The sequence below is a fragment of the Camponotus vicinus genome, unplaced genomic scaffold (genome assembly GCF_025532165.1).
Source record: "Camponotus vicinus isolate PSW18456_S1 unplaced genomic scaffold, iyCamVici1.0 SCAF_7, whole genome shotgun sequence".
NCBI classification, from domain to species: domain Eukaryota; kingdom Metazoa; phylum Arthropoda; class Insecta; order Hymenoptera; family Formicidae; genus Camponotus; species Camponotus vicinus.
Genome location: NW_028141979.1, coordinates 5,013,593 through 5,024,434, shown reverse-complemented (window position 1 = coordinate 5,024,434; position 10,842 = coordinate 5,013,593). Strand labels below are relative to the sequence as shown.

At 32.2% G+C, this 10,842-nt stretch overlaps 1 protein-coding gene across 1 annotated transcript in view; it reads left to right on the top strand.

Annotated features, from left to right (window-relative positions):
* Positions 1–8,234, top strand: part of LOC145975090 (lachesin) — a 160,175-nt gene extending 151,941 nt beyond the window's left edge. Inside the window, exon 13 of the transcript XR_014439875.1 lies at positions 7,787–8,234. The gene's annotated coding sequence lies outside the window, so the exon portion shown is untranslated. The remainder of the gene's footprint in view (positions 1–7,786) is intronic.
* Positions 8,235–10,842: the final 2,608 nt, after the last annotated feature.

The window sequence follows — 10,842 nt, the reverse complement described above, 5'->3', positions numbered from 1 at the left end:
CACATCAAAATATCAGAAATTCTGTGAAAAATTGACACGAAATTTTATGATACACGCATTTACTCGCACATTCTATGCCTGTGTGCAAATTATTTTCATAAAATACCGATTGTACGAGAGTATCCTGAAACCATTAGATATCTTTGTAATCAATTTTTTATTACTTTATTAATTTTTATTATTGGATATAAATTTTTTTAAAATCATTAAGTACTCAAACTAAATGCCTTAATATTTTTGCCAAAAAAATAGATTTTTAAAATCAATAAAAAAATTTTTAATTAAAAAAACCATTTAGAGCTAATGATTTCCGAACATCCCTCGCATAAAACAATATAAAGCAAAAATATTACAAATTCGGAAAAAATAATTTTAAATTATTTTAAATTATAAAAAATGTTACCAAGTATTTATTAGTATCCTGATGCAGTCGCGAGATTATGATCGCTAATAACACGTCAAATGCGCGTCAGAGAGCCTTTTACATTTCGAAAAAGGGGAAACTTTAAAAAGGAAAGGATGTTACTTTGAAATATTCGTGCATCAAATATATGAGTCTTTTCTCGAATATACTTCAAAGATATATATCCAACGAGTGGACGAAGCGAGGTACACACATGCGCTGCGGTTAGTTATATGGATTTCCACGGAGGATTACGGACGCGGGGGGCGGCAAAAGGTTACGGGTTACAAATGGAAAAATTCGCTCGATATTATTTCAAACTTCTTTGAAACACGGGGTAGATATGCCAGACTCGCCCGGTCTCTCACGCACGTGCGGCGTGGGGTAACAGTCAAACACTTGGCACCAGCCGGCGCCGGGTATGTGACATGAATATTTGTTTCTAATAAGATATGCCGCTTTGCTAGCGCCATTTGACGCACCTCTCGCTGTGCTTACGTTACGTTACTATCGTTTGCGCGAGATGGTATCGATCAATTCGTTAATAGAGATAAAATAAACGTAATTGAATATTGATGAGATATATGTGGACGATTTATAATTGTTGCTCAATTAAATTTATACCAGGTGAGGTATCTTTATATGAAACTTACAGATGTTTTCGATACATGAAGAATAGAAAATAATTTTTTTTTTTAATTAAAAGTGAAATTAAAAAATAATTGCACAAAAATACAAATAAAAATTAGAGTAAGAAAATAAAGATTAAACTTATTTTTGCTAAAGCTTTTTATTTGTATATAATGGGAGACTTTTTAAAACGTTGGAAAATGTTACAATAAAAAAACAAACTCAATATTTCTTTAATGCAACTTTTATTTTAAAACAGAATTTCTATCTTTACTGCAAAACAATATTCATTATCGTATCAATCTTTATTTAATAATGTTTATTGCAATGATTTCAATTTCTTACTGCATTCAATAAACATTTGAAACAAGATACGCAATTGTAAGACGCTGCTCTAATGCGGTTCTGAGAGCAAATCATGTAAATTTCGCCACGCTTGCATTACAACATCAACTAGGAAATGGGATCTAATTTCCTTACTGGATTTCGATTACGCAGCCATTGCAGTATAAGGCTCATCTTGCAATATATTAATTCGAACATTAATTGTTTATTTTCCCATTAAATGATAATTCATATTTTTATATGTAGCCTTTTTTAAGATTTTGTGTATCCAATTTTAATTTTTAATATAATCTGATGTTGTATAAATATGTATAATTCCCATAGAAAATCTCTCAAAAGATTAACTTGCTCGTACTTGACTGCATGAAGGGAAATTTCTAAAACTTACGTTTAATAAATAGTATCGAATAATAATATTGTTTCGCGTGCATCAATTCTTCAAGGCAACTCATAAGATGATTATCCTGTAGACCTGGAAATTCGCGAAATTCTACGCACATAGTTTCCCTTATGCAGTACACTTCGTGGAATTTCCCTTCGAGGCATCGACCGGAAATGCTAACAATTGGCGTGCTAGCAACAACGAGAACTAATAATCTCGAGCGAATCTTCTGACTGATATCCGGAATGTTTAATTAAGATTTGTGAATAAAATTATATATATATATATAATGAATTTCTCATTGAATTCATATTATAAGAAATATAGTATCAATTCGCGCATCCTGCAGTATAAAATATCAAGCTGCTTAGTAGAAAAAGAGACAAGGAGAGATATATACATGTTGTTAAAAATTCGATTTTTTATCATATATATAAAATGAGCAAGAATTTTGTGTGTGTAAGCATGAATAAATTATAAGCATAACAAAAATGAAATTTTAAAAGTAATTTCTCTTAATTCTGCCTCTCATTGTGAAAATCATTCGACATGATTTGACAATAGAATTGTCAGCAGAGGCAATTCTCTCTCTCTCTCTCTCTCCCTCTCTTTCTCTGGAAATTCGCATTTATCCGTGACATCGCGACTTTGCGACGTCATCATCGAACCTCTTCCACCTAGGATTAGCTAGACACTCTACTTAGGTGACGAAAGTAGAGATCACGAGCCTTTTATGGGGATGCTTCGCATCGCATTAACGATGAGATGGATCACGTCCCTCCGCACTCGTAAAGTAATGCGCGCCGGACTTTGTTTAGGTCCTTTTCCGTAAAAGTGCACGTAAGCCGTTTCCTGTCTCTCTGCCTCTCTCTGCTTTCCATCCCCTATTCTCTCTTCCTCTTCCTTTATCAAGCCATCTATCTATCTATCTTCCTTTCCATTTCAACTTCGATCAACCCTCTCTTCTCGTACTACTCTTCTCGTTTCCCTTTCTCTCTTTTTTATTTATACGTCTGCCTTTATGTGGTAGAACACTCCTCCCGCGTCCGACTATCGTCGTTCCGTACGGTCGTCACAGTCGACGAAAGCAAATTGCATCCCTGATCCTTTTCCTTCCATCGGTATTACGCATGTGACGAGCGATATTCAGCAGCCCTCGAGCGCGATTACGCGAATTCTCATCTCTCACTTCTCTAATTTCGTTAATCCGCAAAAATAACAGAGAATCTCAAATGGCAATTATTATGATCATGTATATACAATATTAAGTAATTATTATGATGATGTATATAAAACATTAAGAATTATGATAATGTATAAATAACATTAAACAATTATTATGCTGTACGTACAATATTCAGTGGAACGTTTTCATAAACTAGATTAATTTTTCAGTACCTGATCAATTATTAAATATCATGTTGAATTACTTTTTTCTCAAGTTGTTTTCATTTTATTTAATTTATCCCATGAATTAGGAAACAATGCAAAAGAATGGCTTGATAATTATTAAAATAAAGGAATGATTAAAGATTTCCCCCTTTTCTTTTATTAGGTGGAATTAAACAGTCTGTCGCATCTTCGAAAAAGTAAAATTCCAATGTTATAAATCTACCCTTTCGTCTCTTGCAGTTGTCCTTTTACTCGCTTTTTTATTATCATATGCAAGAAATCCTTTCCTCTGCTCTCAATCTTGTTTTGCTCACTTGAAATGCGCCAAGAGCATAATTCGATCTGGTTAGTAATTACCGGGAATATCTCTCGACTCGAACCGATGTTAGTTTGCTCTTATTCTGATGCGAGATATGCACGCATAAATAAATCAAGAAATTTTATTTTCTATTTAATTCTTTCCCCCCAAGGAGCTTCAGTTTATCGGAATTTTCATATTCGAAACTCTTTTACCAAGATATTTCATATCAAAATTTAAAAAATTGAATAATTAATTTTCATAGTTTTTTCCTTTTCTTAAATATCCATAAAGGCAAATCAGCTTTTAAAGTAAAAAAAATGAGTTGAATCGTGTACTATATATATTAATAAGCATGACATCTGTGACTCCGCTTGTCTTCATTTTAAAGAAGTAATTCTTTTTTTAAATAAGAGTTGGTATTTTTTGTGAAAAGGTGAATTAATATTTGAGAAAGAGGCAGAGATTGTTTCCAAATTTAAATCTTTAGCCTCACACGACTAAGACTCGTTTCGATCTAATTTTTTATTATCGATTGATTTTCGACGACAGTATTGTGAACAAAACTTCTATATTAATCGTTAATATAATCGTCACGACGTTTTAATAACATCGAGCCACATTTAACGCGTACAATCGTTTGTAATAGCAAACTCTCTTTTTATTTTTGATTAATTCCGGTGAGCAGAATATATTGTAATAACTATTATCAAAGAAATATTTTATCCGTCCAATGAATGATCCGTTTGTCTTCTAAATATCTCGTTATTTCTCTCGATTAAAACCAACTTTCTAATTCATTTATATACTAAGCCTATTATAAATTCCATACAAAATTTTGTTAAATTAATACACTATAATATTCCTTATCATTTAATTTTTTTTACATTTTACATCTCTAAATGATACTTATATTAATGTAATATTAATATACCGTGATTACGTCGTCACAATTATTAAATTAAAATTTATTTATTAGATTGTTTTTAACGCCTATCTTTTAAGGTTGGTTTCAAGTGAATTCTAACTGCAAAAATGTGATTACAAATGTAGAGAGAATTTAAGAATTTTACAAGAAGAATGCAACGATATATGATCCATTTCTGTGCATTGACGCGCTAATAATTGATTATCGATTGGCTGTCACGATTGACACGATAAATTGCATCTCGACCTTCTTTTCTTTCCCATTGGTATGCTTGTGATATGTCCACTTCTCGAACGGATATGACTTTTGGTATCTGGACATAGCATTTTAATTAATAAAATCGATCGTAATGAATAATCCAGCTGTCGATAACGGCATTTAACATTTACTGAAAAAAAGTAAAAATCAAGAAAAGAACGCAAAAATTGTAAATGCATGCGTAATTTATATAAAAACATTATATGTTTAACAATTGACATATTTTTTTGGAAGTTTTATAACTATAAATATATTTAGTATTACTTTAAGACTTCGTTTTTAGCCGACAAAATGACGTAAATTCAACCGTGTATGTATATACGAATTCAACATCTCTTTCTTGCTAGTAAAAGTGAACCAGCGCCTGGTGATAAGACGATTTCGTTTGTGCGCGAAGGAAAATAATCCTGAGTTATGCGATACCTCGCCATCCTCGAAATACTTCTTGAGGACGACCCATTTCGATACGGTTAGTGAAAAATGACACATGCCGACTATATAGCAAGCACTTTATAACCGGTGAATAAAACTGCACTTTTTAATATGAAAAAATATTAATTTTTGATAAGCATATAATAAATCTTAAAATCGTCAAAACAAAAAAAAACTCGTAATTATTAATTGATAAATAAATATATTCCTTTCATACAGTGTAACACAGAATCTTAAAACACGTAAATGTTTTTTTGATTTAATTTTTTTTTCACGAACATTAATTCTATCATAAATTTCATTAACTTCTAAATTCGGTTCCGTTAAATTGAAAATTTATTTCACTACAAAGAATCTCAATTGCATTAAAACAATTCATATTTCCACCTGCTGCGTACTGATTAAACTATCAGGCTTCTTTCCCAGGCAGCTTTACAATCCGTCGAGAGCAATCCTCGTGACTCGAGTTTGCGGTGGCGATGCCGAGAACGCCTGCCTAAAGCTAACTATTATAGGATTTTGGAAAGAAAAGGACGCCATATATCTTCCAAACGAGGCAATTAGAAACTATGGATGCCGAATTTGTCTTATTAGAATCAATGATTCGTCTCGTAACTTTAATATAAAAAAAGAAAGCAATAAACTTATCATTATTATACACTATACATATATATAACTTCCAATATATTGCCATAACGAACAAATAAAGAATGTGAAAAAATATTTGAATTCATCTGTATTAATATCTGACCATCTCTATTAATTAAAACAGCTGTTTTCAAGTCATATTTATATTACATCTTGCTCATAAAAGAACACAAATAAGAACAAGAAAATAAATAAAATTCTTGGCGACACTGCATAGAATTACATCGACAGTGACAACCAAGAGTAGAATCGCGTAAAATGAAAAAAATAAAAAAGAAGATCGTCATTATTATGAATGAGATTTACATTCCCTGACAGACGGCCGAATATTTCAGTAGGTAAACCAATATATCCTCGCTTGTGCGCACGCTCTCCCTCCATCCGCACATGCAAATAAAGCAGGTTGGCCAGTACGTGGCAAATATTTGTTTAGACTTTTCGTCGACGTGCCGGCTCAGGATTGCATCGACGGCAAAGACGGTACTCCCCGTCAGAAAATCTCACCAATTTTAATATCATCCTATATTTGCGTGACATTTATTATAATACAAAACTATAAGCGCGAATATGCGACATCCCGATGAAAAATAGTATCGTTTTCCATTGAAAGAGGTGATCTTTTTCAATTCGTCGTGTTATTCGAGACCTCATAAAAATATACTCGAAATAATATTGATGTATAATAATAGAAATTGTAGAGGTTAAATTAGAGAAGCGAATGAAAAGTAAATTATTCTATCAATATATCCATTATTTGATCGCAGACGAAACTATATTTACGTGCAAATCGACAATATTTTTTTATACAGATTTTTTTATACATATTCTTCTAAAAAATAGAAATAGAAATATCAATTCCCAACTAAAAAATTACTTAAGCGTGCTAAAATATTCTGCTAGATTATTAATTTTATCAATAATCCATTTTAAATTAATAGGATTGCCCTTATACAACTAATGATAACTTTATTATAAATAAATTATTAAATTTTTCTGATACGTGATTTACACATTTTTATAATAGAAATTCTTGACTATGCTAAAACCATAATTAAAATCAATAATATTCCATATTCAATAATATTCCATTATACATGTGTATGTTTTACATAATATTTGTAATAAGAAAAATTGCAATATACATATAAATAACACAACTCAAGTTTTCGTATATCTTGAAGTCAATATAATTTCTTTCTTGTTCGAATAAAAATTAAGGACGAAAATATATGATAAATTCAATAAAATTTTATATTTACGCTAAAATTTAAATGCCATTGTTAAAAAGAATTGCTTCTCTTTTATATTATTCATATAAAGTGGATTTTATTTGTAAATTTCTTCTCGCAGCAGGTTGTACAGACAATTTTATTTTTCTTGTCTACTCGTTATCATGTGATGTATCGAGCTATCATCGTCTTTTTATTTCACAGCAATCATGCGAACAGAACGAACAATTATTAAACTCACAGCGCCGTCAAGAGTCGTTTCGTGCTCAGCAATTTCCGTGTGTCGCGTTCTTTCATTACGCTGAAGATTATCGACGTAACACCGATGAGCTTGTTAAATTTTAGCTGATGTACTTTCGAAATATTGTCAATAATGCTCAACGTCGAGCGCAAATTATTTCAGTTATTTAAAAATAAAATGGATTAAATAATGATCATTCTACATTTCGAATATATATAAATTTAGCGATTTCATGTTACATACAAGTTAAATCTAGTACGTGTATTCTCTCTATTTCAGTTACGAAGGAGGCTATTGTATTTATACTATATATGTAATATTATCTATAATCGTGTACACTATATTAGCAATATAATTACGTTACTTGTTGTATCAAGTCATCACTTTCATCGTTTTTTTAAAAATCATTATTCGCTGCATCAATAAAACTCGACAGTTTTCATGTTACAAATTTCTCGTTGTTTAATATTTCAAATATTTGCAAAATATTTGAAAAATACTCGACGCTAAAAAAATCTGCTCCCCGTTTTTAATTGAATCAGATTTTCAAACAAGCGGCAAAATAACAGCAGAAAAGACACTATCTTCTTTTTTTTCTAGATTGAGGAATAATCGGAAGTTATCGATTGACGCGACGGAATCGGAATATCCGGGAGACGAATGCACAGTTGGAATTGAGAATCCTGTGAGCAAAGTGAGAACGGCAAGCGCAAACCCAAAGAAGAGGACTCGAAGACTGAAAGAAAATGATCGAGGAGGGCTCATTGATGCCGCGGCACAATGGACGGAGTTCACTTTCTTCGACGAGCCTCGTTAATCAGCATCGCGATTACCGATTATCGATTTTATGAAGAAAAGAGAAAAGTGCTGCAATCTCTTATGTATCACCTATTAATATGTCTAATAGTTGTCATAATGACAAGTAATGAGAGTACGAAATAATATTATACAATTATACAATCAATATGTCCAATTAACTTCGCAGCGATAACATGTGATTTTATAAGACTCATGTCAAACATATTTTTTTCTAGCCTTTTAATAATAAAAAGTTAATATTTTGCAGAAAAACTGAAAAAAAAAACCCTTTTTATGCAAAATATAATTTACATAAAATGTATAAAACATGTACAACACATATGTAGAAGCTATAGATTGTATTTTATCGCAGTGTGCATTTAATTACATCAGCATGTTTTTTTGTAGAGTTGAGATATTTTTCAGTGAAAATCTCACCATCATTTGTCGAGACTTTCATTCGCATAAAGATCTTGCAAGTAGTTAACGCGTATCATGATCAATATCCAACTCTGCACTTTTATACGCATGCTTACATGAATCCTTCAAGATACAGGATCGATGCGAACATTACGGGAGCATAAGCGCATTTCAAAATTGATCGACAGAACCGCGAGGGAGCGGAGAAAGGAAGAAAAAGATTGATGATTTCGCGGGGAAAATAAAAAAGATTCGCCGGCTTGCCTACTTTTGTCTCGAGCCTAGGAAATTTTCCAAGTTATATCATTAATTATATCGCGATACAGTTGATTTACATCGGCAGCGGCGCGCAAGGTACGGTCGATAGTTTCGCGACGTCGATGTCGGCTTATAGTAATGATTCACTGTTCGCTCGTTCGTTTCGCGAACGGGCGCGAAATTATTTAAAAATCACCTCCTCACTCGCGTCGCGCTTTTATTTAAGTCGCGTACACCCTTCGGAGAGACTTGTTCGGACGCGGCCCCAGGTGGATCGCAGTATTCTCCTGTCAGGCCGCGGCCTATTAATTTTGTCGCGCTAATCTCCAATCTGCGTCTCCTTACTTCGCAAAGTATTACGTAGGATCCGTGACTCCAGCCGCGACAAGCAATACTCTCGTTATAATAAATCGTTTTGCGTCCTAATCCCCGGGCCACGAGATTTCCTAAACACAACTTGCTTGTTCTGTCAGATCTCCAAGACATACCAGATCTCCCGCACGAATTTTGATAAATGTACAGTTTGACATCTTCTTCTTCGATTGTGCATCCGACCAAAACATACGTTTCAGCTCGCAGATGCAGCTTCTTCAAAGAATGAAATTCTCCGGAGAGGTATTCTTTTTAAGCAAAAGATGGGGCGACAGCCAATTATATTTTAATTTAAATTATCGTCGAAACAAAATTTATCCTAAATTAAATTAAAGAATAATTTTTGGCATTTAACTCAAATATTGAGATATAGTTTAATTTTTATTTCAATGTGTAGCGTGAAAATTTTTCAAAGTATTACTCAACAAAAAGAAATTACGTAAAAAATGATTGAAACTTAAAAGATATCATGATCGGATGAAAGTAATTGTCGAGCGAAAAAAATTTAACGCGTTTCTTTTATAAATTTGACTACGCTTTTTTTTTACAGAAGTAGAAGTTTCATTCTTTTGCTTATTTGTTAAATAATGCACTCAAGAGTTGCCAGTTTTATTTTACTACATCTAATCGCATTGAAATGATAAACATGCTCCGCAGTTGTACAATTGTTGTTTAAAAAAAAAAAAGGAAATATATCATATTCCTCTCTCGAGTAGAAAGAGTATAAGAAACACTTTACGTAGCATAGCAAGCGTCATTAAAGACTGCTTTAACATTTAAGAACGCCGAGAATCTTCTCCTTTAAAGTTTCTCCTTTGCACCGTCCGTTAACAAAAGTGTCGCTTACCTCTTGTTACATTTATAAAACGGCCCGTGATATTTTGAAACGCGATGCGTCGCGTCGACAAAGAATACAACAATTGTACGTTACGTACATATTTCTCAGACGTGCATGCAGTAAGATAAACAGCATTTTTAATGCATACGATCTAGTTTTGTAGTACGCTTTGGCTGCAGTTAGAATCAAGTTTTATAAATTTGTATTTCACTCAAAATATTTTGCGATCCAAATTAAAAATATGAATTAATACTTCAAAAATAAATATAATATATATAATATAAATATGCAACATATATATATATATATATATATATATATATATATATAATATTTAATATTTGTTCTTTAAAAATTACATAATTAAATGCTTAATACTCGCTCTTTAAAAATTTTATAATTAAATATTTCGATATCATGAATATTGTTTTGTATTGCAACAATAAATAATTTTGATATATAAATCCTTTAATTTTTTAGCTTTATCTTAACTAATTTCTCGAAAATTTAATCAGAGAACTGTTGCATATATTAAACGCACACCTCATATTGAAAAATTTATACAAAAACCTCAATAAGATAGAAGATTAATATTTTATTATTTATATTTAGATCATCGGAAGAGAATTACTTCGAAAAACTTGAAACCTGCTGCTACATCGAGCTCCTCTGCCGAGGGAAAATCAATTCCAGTTGGTCGAGGAATCCATAAATGAAACTTGCATAGAAAGAAATTATTAATTTACAATCTCGGAGACTGGAAAGCGCGATTTTATTCATAGCGTTCTAATTATTTCGCGGCCGCGGCGGAGGTGTCTTGACTGATCGTCGGCTGAAGCTCGCCTCGTCCCGCTAACAGCCGTCCTACAATTTATGATTGGTTTCGCGGCACACCACGAGCTGGAAAAAGAATGACGATATAGAACGAAACAAATTATTTCATTGAATATTCAACAGTTGCCAGAAACAG